Raw genomic sequence first — 12,317 nt, forward strand, 5'->3', positions numbered from 1 at the left:
TTGTCTGTATTGCTTGTGTTTGTACAACTGAGAGATCCCTCATGATGGTGTTGGTGGATGTTGGGGGCTGTTCTTGATGAGATGAATTGATAATGCGATTGCATAATGATGATGATTTTTGAATGAGATCATTTGAGCCCCATGGGTAGACGCAGTGATGTGATTTCACTAGCTCCAGGCGAGGGTGTGATGTATTGATATAAAGTTGCTGAGGCAGAACAACTGGTAATGGTTTTGCTTATGATTTTGAGTCTGATTCGTGAAAGAATCAGCGAATTGGGAAACATGTGTAACATGAACTAGATTTAGTATCCCCTTACGTCAGATGCCTATTTATGGATTAGTGAGAATCTAGGCTGGATAATTGGTGAAAAGGAGTTTAGGATGCTTAGTGAGTTTTTATTGCAGTGCATTGTATTTATTTGGCACTTTTACCGTACTAGGAACCCATGGGCCCGGGGTTCTCATTCCGTATATATCTCTTGTTTTTCAGATACAGGTCCAAGTGCTCAGAAGTGAGCTGTGGTACGTCTGAGAGACGGCGAAGATCTTTATTTTCTCTACTTTGTGTTTTGCTTAGAATCTCTCCATCTTTGTTTTGAAAAGATTATATTATGTATTGAACTCTTTTGGAACTTGCCTATAGAGGCTCTTATGTTTCCTTTGGGAGAGATTAGGATGTACTGTTGTCAACTACTTTCATACTGTACCCTAGCCGGCCTAAACTTCGCGGGTCGCGACTAGTGGCTATTACTTATGTTATATATATCTATCCGTTATCTATCTCTTAATCTCATTTATGCCTTGTCCGTTTATCGCGTTCGGCTTCACAGTTTAACTTTTCGTTGTCGAAACGTGAGTGATACGTCTTCGCGATTTTATTTCTACTCTTTTCAGGCTTCTCGTTTAATATTCCTTTCGAAATTACCTATATTTATATATTAAAAAAATCCACCTGAGAGTCGTACCACCGTAATATCATTGACTTATGACTCGAGCATAAGGATTTGAATATTAGGGTGTTACAGAACACCTTGCCCTCGACCTCACACTTTCCCTTCTTTCTTCCACCCTCATTGCTCTCTACCACTCCTACTATCTCGTCCATCATCTCTTCACCCTACTCCTCCATCACCACCCTCCCTCTTACCAACAAGCTTCCTTTCTGTCATAGCAATACTTTTTTTTATAATCAATACAAATTCATAACCAAAATTTTTGCCATAATTAAATTTTAGCATGATTAGAAGTAGAATTTTTGCTATAATATAATCAGTTAATTACAAGAAAAATACATAATTAGAACTCATAATCAAAATTTTTTTGCACAATCAATTTTTTTAACATAATTAGTGAGGACAAGTAGAACCAATTTAAAAGCAGAAATAGAAGCAGAATAAACTAAAAGCAAAAGTATAATGAAGCAAAAATAAAATGAAGCAAAAGTAGAATGAAACAAAAGTAGAATAATAAGCAAAAGCAAAAGCAAAACAAAGCAGAAGGAAAGCCGAATTTGAGACCGAATGTGAGACAACGAGCAACAAACACCAAGAATGGACAGAAAAGGAGTAGCTAGTCAGCGACCTTCTCCAACGATAATGGCAGTAGTGTCACTCTCCACCTATCTCTTTCCCCCTGCAACGTGATCTCCCTTTAGCAGTCTCTCTCTCATTCTATCTTTTTCTCTCTTCCATCGTTTTGGGTCTCCTTCTGTCTCTATGGCAGTGGCGATGACAAAGAATAACCGACAACTGTGGTAGTAGCATCCACTTCCTCTTTTCTTACGTCTACCCTTTATCGGCACTACTTTCTCTTCCTCCTTTTTCTTCTTTCTCTCTTTTTTCTTCTCTTCTCATCCTCTCTGTGTGAGCATGAAAGAGTGTTGAAGGCTCTTTTGTAATTTAAAAAATAATAAGTATTGTTCTTTAGGTTTTCTTGTTTTATGTGTGGTATATTCGCTTTGTTTAAGAAAAAAAGTATAAAAATTTAATATAGGACTCAATTAAAAAAAATATAAAAATCTAGTTGAAAATTCGAAAAAACTATAAAAATCAGCAAAACAATTAAACCTAATAATAATACTCGTATATAATAATAATAATAATAATAATAATAATAATAATAATAATAATAATAATAATTCATTCATAATAACAGAGTAATAATATATTAATAATGTAATCGCAGTAATAATATAATACAACTAATAATAATAACAATGGATTGTATCGTAGTAGTAGTAATAATAATAATAATAATAATAATAATAATAATAATAATAATAATAATAACAGTATAATATTAATAATATAATAATATTAATAATTATAATAATATAATAATAAAAATAATACCCTATATAATAGTATTATTCTAATGATATAATAGTAACAGTTCACTCATAATAACAACTAGTGTAAGATTCGTGCGTGTGAATCTATTATAAAAATTTCTTATTACATGTTCAATGTTACTAATACTAATAACTTTTCATTACTAAAAATCTCTAGTGTATAAACATATAAAAATTTATTGTAAAATTTCATAGTCTATTTTACTGGTGGCCCATATTAATAATTTATTTTTTGGGCCCATATCAGTTCAATTATTTTTTAGGCCCATAACATCAGCCATTACTTATACCCATAATAGCAACCTATGATGTCCGGACACTAACACGGACACGGGACACGACACGGGACACGCCAACATGCGAATTTTAAAATCTTATAAGACACAAGAACACGCATACATATAAAATATAAAATATTTTTTTAGATAAATCGTAATGATATTTTGATATTTTATTGATATTGAAATATAAATGAATTTTTTTATTATTTTTAATGTCTTATTTTAATTATATCAAGTATTTAAAATATCTTTTTTTTAATAAATAATAATATATTACTATAGTTAAATTTATTTCAAGAATATATCTTAACAATAAGACTGAACACGCTGACACGTGATAGTAGTTAGGTGTGTCCAAGTGTGTCTGACGAAAAATTTTTTATTTTTTATTAAGACACGGTTGGATACAACAGACACGAGTGTCAGACGAGTGTTGGACGAGTGTCGTGTTCAAAATGTGTCCAACACGTAAACACGACAACTCAACTAAGTGTCCGTACTTTATAGATAGCAACCATTATTTATAAAAGGTTCAAATTTACTACCTAAAACAAATTGTACTAAAGCGGACAATTAATGGTAAAAATTGTCCCCTTTATTAATACACATTAAAATATAGATAAAATTAGTACGTAAGCAAAATAAATTATAGAATTTAAATAGTACATAAATTAAAATATAGACGTTGATAATTTACAAAGTATATTAAATGAAACACAATACTCAATATTTTCTACAACGGGTGTCCATACTCATAGTGACTCCCTCATCACCTATCAATGTGTTGCTTTCATTACTTTTAAGTTCAAAAAACAATATAAACAATAATCCATCAAAACTTCAGATTTCTAATCTGCTACGAAGGTTCGCGAGAAAGTCCAGCGATTATCAGCATAACTATTGAATTGGTCTGTGATTCTTATATCTACAACTCCCAATGAATACTCCTTTAATTGTGAGTGTTTTGCAATTTTTCACTTTCATATTTTTAGTAAAGGCTGCTTGTCTTCTCCTACTATAGCCGATCCAATGACTTTCGTCCAAAATAAATCTTATTATAAATTTTACAACTATCACTTGAGAAAAAAATCTGTCAACTATTCATATAATATATATATTGAAATCGTGCCTTTGATTACAATCTTCATGTATTTCTTGAATAGTATCTATATTGACTCTGTTCTGATCCTATTACAATGGGTAACATTTAGGAAAAAGGTATTTCCAAATCAACTGCACATATTATAGCAATAGGTTACTGTAATTCGAAATTCGGTGTGTATGAACCACTGTATCATAATAATGTATTATTAATTAATTTATGTAGATAACTATTTCGAATCACTTTATGATAATATCAACAACTTTATTATTCCAGCAAATTTATTATTGATTATTTTATACACGTGTTGTGCAGCTAGCTATACTTTCAGATCCCAGCTAGTGTTAACATTTTGGACAATGGCTAATGGACAATGCCCTCCAAAGGTGGTCCTCAAACATGGATCTTTTCATGTAGTTAATGCATGATAATAATCTAATTAATACCCTTAGAAATTCATTTTATTGGGGCTCAGTTGGCAAACCTATATCTTATATCTCAATCTACAGCTAATCATTATATCAATTATCTTTAACTTTCAGTTCTCGTAATTAATTAATGTATGATTTATTGACAAAATGAGTTTACAATCGATTTTCCTCTTAGCGGAGGCTGAAGCCAATCAAGTTGTCCACTCCTGTTGTTCAAATCCAAGTAAGTTACTTATATTCTATGATAATCATAAGTAGCTTATATTCTATGTGATTTGTTTAAATGGCATAACACTTTTGATATACAGATGCACTTGATAATAATGTTTAATAATGTGATTTATAAAATTTGTTTCAATTGCTTTGTGATCCTAAGGTTGTGTTATCATCTAAAAACTCATCTAATATATAGCTATTATGCTTAGTTAGAAATAGTTTTGTTACTAAGCTTGATTTATAAAAATTTATATAATGAGAAGTAAAGGAATCTAAGTACCTGATTCATAAGCTACTTTAGATCAAAATATCCAGAATGCATACTCCAACTTAGCCTACTGTTGATGAAGCTTATGCATTCAAATAAGATTTCTGAACACTTCTTGAATACGACATTGTCTGTCATTGTTCTGTTATCATCATCATGACATAACAATATCTCAAGTCTCTCCCTATTTGTCACCTAGATGCTTGATAAACTTCATTTGTAGGGTTTATCTTGTATTAATTTTAGGGGATTTTATCACTTTTTACCCACATTTATTCAATGAAATAGCAAGGGTTTGTATATTCTCCTTTAATTGTGCTTAACAGTGAAAACATGCTTTTTAGGTCTTAAAATAGATAAATGTAATTTACCTTGATTCCATTAGATGCCTTGATATGTTTGTTAAGTGATTTCAGATTTAGGAGGCAAAGATTGGATTAAGGGAATGAAGAAAAAGCATGTAAAGTTAGAGAACTCATGAAGAAATGATGGAACCAAAAAGCTGTCAAGTCTGACCTCTTCGCACTTAATTGACCATAACTTGAGTTACAGAGGTCCAAATGATACGGTTCTAGTTGGGTTGGAAAGCTAACATCCGGGGCTTCGAAACGATATAAGATTTGCCATAGTTGCATCGCGCATAGGGGCGCGCACGCGCACGGTACGCGGACGCGCCGATGGTGGCACATGACCCACTTAATGCAACACATGGCCAGCGATTTTAGAAGCCTTGTGGGCCCAATCCAACTTATTTCTGATGCTATTTAAGCCAAGGATTGAAGAGGAATCAACATACTTTTGATCATTAGTCATAGTTTAGTTTTAGAAGTAGTTAGAGTTAGAGAGAGAAGCTCTCTCTTCTCTCTAGAATTAGGATTAGGAATTAGGGTTAGATTAGGATCTCATAGTTCTAGGTTTAATTCAAGTCTCCTTCTACTTCTACCTTCAATTGATGATTGCTACACTTTGGTTCTTCTTTCTATCCCTATCCTCTTGTTGTAATTTCTCTTATTTTGTTTCTAGGTTTTGTAATTCAGATATTTTTGTTCTTTTGTTTTCTTTTAATAATGCAATTTGAGATAATTCATGTGATTGTGATGTTGTTGATTATTGTTTTGTTAATTCTTTGTAATTGTTGGTTGTTGATTCCTTTTATTCTTACAAATAAAAATGCTTTCTTTCATTACCCTCCAAGTGTTTGATAAAATGCTTGAGAGGATGTTAGAGTAGAATTCTATGTTCTTGGCTTGAGAAGGTGACTTAGGATTTCTTGAGTTTCTAGTGTCCAATTGATTGATAGTTGATCGCCATTGACTCTAGCCTTCAATAATCCAATTAGTGAAAAGCTAGGACTTATGGACTTGGATTGATATTACTCACTTGACTTTCCTTTGCTACTTGATTAAAGGATGACTTAGTGAGATTAATCCTTGCAACTACCATACTTGTGGCTAATGATAATGATGAAGACCCTTGACAACCAAACCTTGCCAAGACCATTTTAGGGGTTTGTACTTGTGACAAACAAATTTTTGTATGAGAGGATTATTGTTGGTTTAGAGACTGTACTTCAACGAGATTTCATTTGTGAAATTCTAAACCGTCAAAAATCCAATCATCAAAATGGCGCCGTTGCCGGGGATTTGCAATGGTGTTATGTTATTGGTTATTGTACATATGTGAATATTGTAAATAGCTTGTCTCTTGTTTGTTTACTATATTTTGTTAGTTTTATTTTGTTTTTCCACTATGAATTCTCACTTTGGCTATGAGATTGGTCCTAATTGTGTTGTAGAGAATATAAATTTCAATGATAACATGTATCAAGGATGGAACACTCCAAGATGGGAGGAGCCTCAAGGAATTGATCACTCCTATTGGCAACAACCTCCGGACACTAATAGGTATAATTCTCATCCTAATGCATGTCAATTCAATAGCTATGGTGAATCTTTTTGTGATAATCAAGCACCACCATATGCCTATGACTCCTATCCTCAACATGAACCTCAACCATTCTCACAAGCCTTTCATTATCAAACACCTTTCTATGATTCATATCCACCATATGACCAATCATCCATACCATATTTTTATGGCCATTATGAGCAAGAACCTCTAGAATCACCACAACCATATCAAGATTACTCCCAAGAACCACCTCAATACTCACCATCTCCATACCTTTACCAAGAAGAACCACCTTCCTACCATGAACCCTCTCTCCAAAATAATGAACCTTCCTATTCACCCCAAGCCCCAATAGATGATTCTCTTACTTTGTTACTTCAAGGACAAGAAGCCATGAAGCGGCATACACTTGAGTTTGTGACCAACTTGACTAAGGTGGTGCACACTTTAGCCCACCAATGTTTGAATACTCAATTTGTTTCCATAGCCCCATGTGAAAAGTCAAAAGAAGAACAAAGCATGAAGGGGAAATTGGAAAGTCCGGTGGAGAAGGAGGAGTCAAATTTTGTGTTGGAACAATTGGAGGAGCCTATGATCATTGAAGAAAAGGAAGAAGTGGTTGAAGATTTAGGAGATGTTGAAAGTCCAAGGGAATGTAGCACCATGGAGCACTCTTCCAAGAAGCTTGATATTGATGTTGAAGAGGGTGCGCAACCTCTAAGGCATATCGTCATTGGAGACTTGGAAGAGGTTTATCAAGAGATGGATTCAATCATGGATGAATTTCTATCTACAATCGAATCCTCTCCCATTGGACATGGAGTTGAAATTATAGAAGAGTGTTCACAACCTCCCATACCCTTGGTGAACAATGAAGAAGAGAGTGAATTGATGAGCGGATAATTTATACACTTTTTGGCATTGTTTTTAGTATATTTTTAGTAGTTTTAGTTAGTTTTTAGTATACTTTTTATTAGTTTTTAGTTAAAATTCACTTTTCTGGACTTTACTATGAGTTTGTGTGTTTTTCTGTGATTTCAGGTATTTTCTGGCTGAAATTGAGGGACCTGAGCAAAAATCTGATTCAGAGACTGAAAAGGACTGCAGATGCTGTTGGATTCTGACCTCCCTGCACTCGAAGTGGATTTTCTGGAGCTACAGAAGCCCAATTGGCGCGCTCTTAGCGGCGTTGGAAAGTAGACATCCTGGGCTTTCCAGCAATATATGATAGTTCATACTTTGCCCAAGATTTGATGGCCCAAACTGGCGTTCAAAATCACCTCAAGAAATCCCAGCGTTAAACGCTGGAACTGGCACCAAAATGGGAGTTAAACGCCCAAACTGGCATAAAAGCTGGCGTTTAACTCCAAGAAGAGTCTCTGCACGAAAATGCTTCATTACTCAGCCCAAGCACACACCAAGTGGGCCCGGAAGTGGATTTTTGTGTCATTTATTCATCTCTGTACACCCTAGGCTACTAGTTTCCTATAAATAGGACCTTTTACTATTGTATTTTCATCTTGGTTCTTCTGGTTCCCTCTCTGGGGCCGAAACCAATGATCACTTTTGTTCTTATGTATTTTCAACGGTGGAGTTTCTACACACCATAGATTAAGGTGTGGAGCTCTGCTGTACCTCGAGTATTAATGCAATTACTATTGTTCTTCCATTCAATTCCGCTTGTTCTTTGTCCAAGATATCACTTGTTCTTCAACATGATGAAGGTGATGATTGACGCCCATCACCATTCTCACCTATGAACAAGGTGACTGACAACCATTCTTGTTCTACAAGCATCGGAGGCTTAGTGAATATCTCTTGGATTCTTTAAAAGGAATCTTCGTGGTATAGGCAGGACCTGATGGCGGCATTCAAGAGAATCCGGAAGGTCTAAACCTTGTCTGTGGTATTCTGAGTAGGATTCAATGACTGAATGACTGTGACGTGCTTCAAACCCTGAGGGCGGGGCGTTAGTGACAGACGCAAAAGAATCACTGGATTCTATTCCGGCCTGATTGAGAACCGACAGATGAATTCCGCTATGCTGTGACGGAGCATATGCAATCGCTTTCACTGAGAGGATGGGAGGTAGCTGCTGACAACAGTGAAACCCTACACGAGCTTGCCATGGAAAGGAGTAAGAAGGATTGGATGAAGGCAGTAGGAAAGCAGAGAGACGGAAGGGAAGGCATCTTCATACGCTTGTCTGAAGCTCTTACACCAATGATATACATAAGTATCACTATCTTTATCTTTTATGTTATTTTCGTTCATCACCATATCCATTTGAGTCTGCCTGACTGAGATTTACAAGGTGACCATAGCTTGCTTCATACCAACAATCTCCGTGGGATCGACCCTTACTCACGTAAGGTATTACTTGGACGACCCAGTGCACTTGCTGGTTAGTTGTGTGAAGTTGTAGTGATCACAATTTCGCGCACCAAGTTTTTGGCGCCGTTGCCGGGGATTGTTTGAGTATGGACAACTGACGGTTCATCTTGTTGCTTAGATTAGGTATTATTTTTCTTCAGAGTTCTTAAGAATGAATTCTAGTGTTTCAAGGTGATGTTCTTATCATCACCAAAGCTGATTGATCATCATCAATTTAGCTCTTGAATGCAATGTCCTGCTGAAGCTTGGCCGGCCATGTCTAATTCCTTTAGACTAAAGCTTTAGACTAACATTGCATGATTCCTGGAATTCTCATTAAGAATTTTGATACCTTTATTTTTATTTTTCACTTAATTTTCGAAAAAACACAAAAAAATTATAAAATCATAAAATCCAAAAATATTTCTTGTTTGAGTCTAGAGTCTCATCTTAAGTTTAGTATCAATTGCATGTTTCTGTTCTTCTTGCATTTTTCAAATTTAGGCATGTGTCCTCATTGATCTTCAAGTTGTTCTTGATGATTTCCTTGTTTTGATCTTTGAATTCTATTGACTTGAGTGTTTTGTTGTTTCTCATATGCATTCTTATTTGGTTAGTGTCAATAGTATACAAACTGCTAAGTTTGGTGTCTTGCATGCATTATTATTTGATTATTCCTCATTATTAAAAAATCCAAAAAATATTTTTAATTTGTGTCTTTTCAAGTCAATAATACAGAGAATTGAAGATTCAGAACATACTGCAGAGGAATCACACAGAAAAAGCTGGGCATTCAAAAATGCCCAGTGAAGAAGGACAGACTGGCGTTTAAAAGCCAGCCAGGGTGCCTGGCTGGGCGTTTAACGCCCAAAAGGGTAGTAGTTTGGGCGTTAAACGCCAGAATGTGCACCATTCTGGGCGTTTAACGCCAGGATGGCACAAGGGGGAAGATTTTGTTTTCAAATCAAATTTTTTTCAAGTTTTCAAAGTTTTTCAAAATCAAATCTTTTTCAAATCAAATCTTTTCAATCAAATCTTTTTCAAAATCAATTTCTTTCCTTTTTCAAAGATACTTACTAACAATTAATGATTTGATTGAACATTTTTTGCCTTTTCTGTTGAGGAAGGTTTTATGTTTGAATCATATCTTTTCTTGTTAGGCAAGTCATTAATTTTTAAAATCATATCTTTTCAAATTGTTTTCAAATCATATCTTTTAAAATTGTTTTCAAATCATATTTTCTCAATCACATTTTTTTAAACCAATCATATCTTCTTAATCACATCTTTTTCAAAATAGTCTTCAATCAAATCTTTTTAACTTCTAATTTCAAAATCTTTTTCAAAAATCACTTGATTTCTTTCCCACTCTTATTTTCGAAAATCAATTAGTGTTTTTCAAAAATTTTTCAAAATCTTTTACTTAATTTTCGAAAATTACTTCCCTTCTTCTCACATCCTTCTGTTTATGGACTAACACTATCCCTTAATGCAAAATTCGAACTCCATCTTCTTTGATAAGTTCGAATTTTCTACTTCTGTCTTCTATTTCTCTTCTTCCTCTGACACCTCAAGGAATCTCTATACTGTGACATAGAGGATTCCATATTTTCTTGTTCTCTTCTCTTTCATATGAGCAGGAACAAAGACAAAGGCATTCTTGTTGAAGCTGACCCTGAACCTGAAAGGACCTTGAAGCGGAAGCTAAGAGAAGCTAAGGCACAACTCTCTGTTGAGTACCTGACCGAATTCTTCAAAGAAGAAGAACACATGGCAGCCGAAAACAACAACAATGCCAACAATGCAAGGAAGGTGCTGGGTGACTTTACTGCACCTACTCCCGACTTCTATGGGAGAAGCATCTCTATCCCTGCCATTAGAGCAAACAACTTTGAGCTTAAGCCTCAATTAGTTTCTCTAATGTAACAGAATTGCAAGTTCCATGGACTTCCAATGGAAGATCCTCACCAGTTTTCAGCTGAGTTCTTGCAAATCTGTGACACAGTCAAGACTAATGGGGTAGACCTTGAGGTCTATAGACTGATGCTATTCCCTTTTGCTGTAAGAGACAGAGCTAGAATATGGTTGGACTCTCACCCTAAAGAAAGCCTGGACTCTTGGGAAAAGCTAGTCAATGCCTTCTTGGCAAAGTTCTTTCCACCACAAAGATGGAGTAAGCTTAGAGTGGAAGTCCAAACCTTCAGACAGAAGGATGGAGAATCCCTCTATGAAGCTTGGGAAAGATACAAACAATTAATCAGAAAATGTCCTTCTGACATGCTTTCTGAATGGAGCATCATAGGTATTTTCTATGATGGTCTCTCTGAACTATCTAAGATGTCCTTGGATAGCTCTGCTGGAGGATCTCTTCATCTGAAGAAGACGCCTACAGAGGCTCAGGAACTGATTGAAATGGTTGCAAATAACCAATTCATGTACACTTCTGAAAGGAATCCTGTGAACAATGGGACTAATCAGAAGAAAGGAGTTCTTGAGATTGACACTCTGAATGCCATACTGGCTCAGAATAAAATATTGACTCAACAAGTCAATCTGATTTCTCAAAGTCTGTCTGGAATGCAAAATGCACCAAGCAGTACTAAGGATGCTTCATCTGAGGAAGAAGCTTATGATCCTGAGAACCCTTTAATGGAAGAGGTGAATTACCTAGGAGAACCCTATGGAAACACCTCTAATTCTTCATGGAGAAATAACCCAAATTTCTCATGGAAGAATCAAGAGAGACCTCAACAAGGTTTCAACAATAATGGTGGAAGAAACAGGTTTAGCAATGGCAAGCCTTTTCCATCATCTTCTCAGCAACAGACAGAGAGTTCTAAGCAGAATACCTCTGACTTAGCAACAATGGTCTCTGATCTAATCAAAACCACTCAAAGTTTCATGAATGAAACAAGGTCCTCCATCAGAAATTTGGAAGGACAAGTGGGTCAGCTGAGCAAGAAAGTTACTGAACTCCCTCCTAGTACTCTCCCAAGTAATACAGAAGAAAATCCAAAAGGAGAGTGCAAGGCCATCAACATGGCCGAATTTGGAGAGGAAAGAGAAGAAGTGAACGCCAGTGAGGAACACCTCAATGGGCGTGCACTGACCTCCAATGAGTTCCCCAATGAGGAACCATGGGAATCTGAGGCTCAAAATGAGACCATAGAGATTCCATTGGACTTACTTCTGCCTTTCATGAGCTCTGATGAGTATTCTTCCTCTGAAGAGGATGAGTACGTCACTGAAGAGCAAGTTGCTAAATACCTTGGAGCAATCATGAAGTTAAATGACAAGTTATTTGGAAATGAGACTTGGGAAGATGAACCTCTCTTGCTCACCAAAGAACTGGATGACTTGTCTAGGCAGAAATTACCTCAAA

At 35.4% G+C, this 12,317-nt stretch overlaps 1 long non-coding RNA gene and 1 other non-coding gene across 2 annotated transcripts; one reads left to right on the forward strand and one right to left on the reverse strand.

Moving 5' to 3' along the window:
- The first annotated feature begins 3,391 nt into the window (after positions 1-3,391).
- LOC130983191 (uncharacterized) lies at positions 3,392-5,640 on the forward strand. Its single transcript, XR_009087275.1, has 3 exons — positions 3,392-3,589; positions 4,052-4,122; positions 4,343-5,640. It is a non-coding gene; the product is annotated as an uncharacterized LOC130983191 (long non-coding RNA).
- Positions 5,641-11,110: 5,470 nt separating this feature from the next.
- LOC130984736 (small nucleolar RNA R71) lies at positions 11,111-11,218 on the reverse strand. Its single transcript, XR_009088649.1, has one exon. It is a non-coding gene; the product is annotated as a small nucleolar RNA R71 (small nucleolar RNA).
- Positions 11,219-12,317: the final 1,099 nt, after the last annotated feature.

The sequence above is a fragment of the Arachis stenosperma genome, chromosome 5 (assembly GCF_014773155.1).
Source record: "Arachis stenosperma cultivar V10309 chromosome 5, arast.V10309.gnm1.PFL2, whole genome shotgun sequence".
Lineage (NCBI taxonomy): Eukaryota > Viridiplantae > Streptophyta > Magnoliopsida > Fabales > Fabaceae > Arachis > Arachis stenosperma.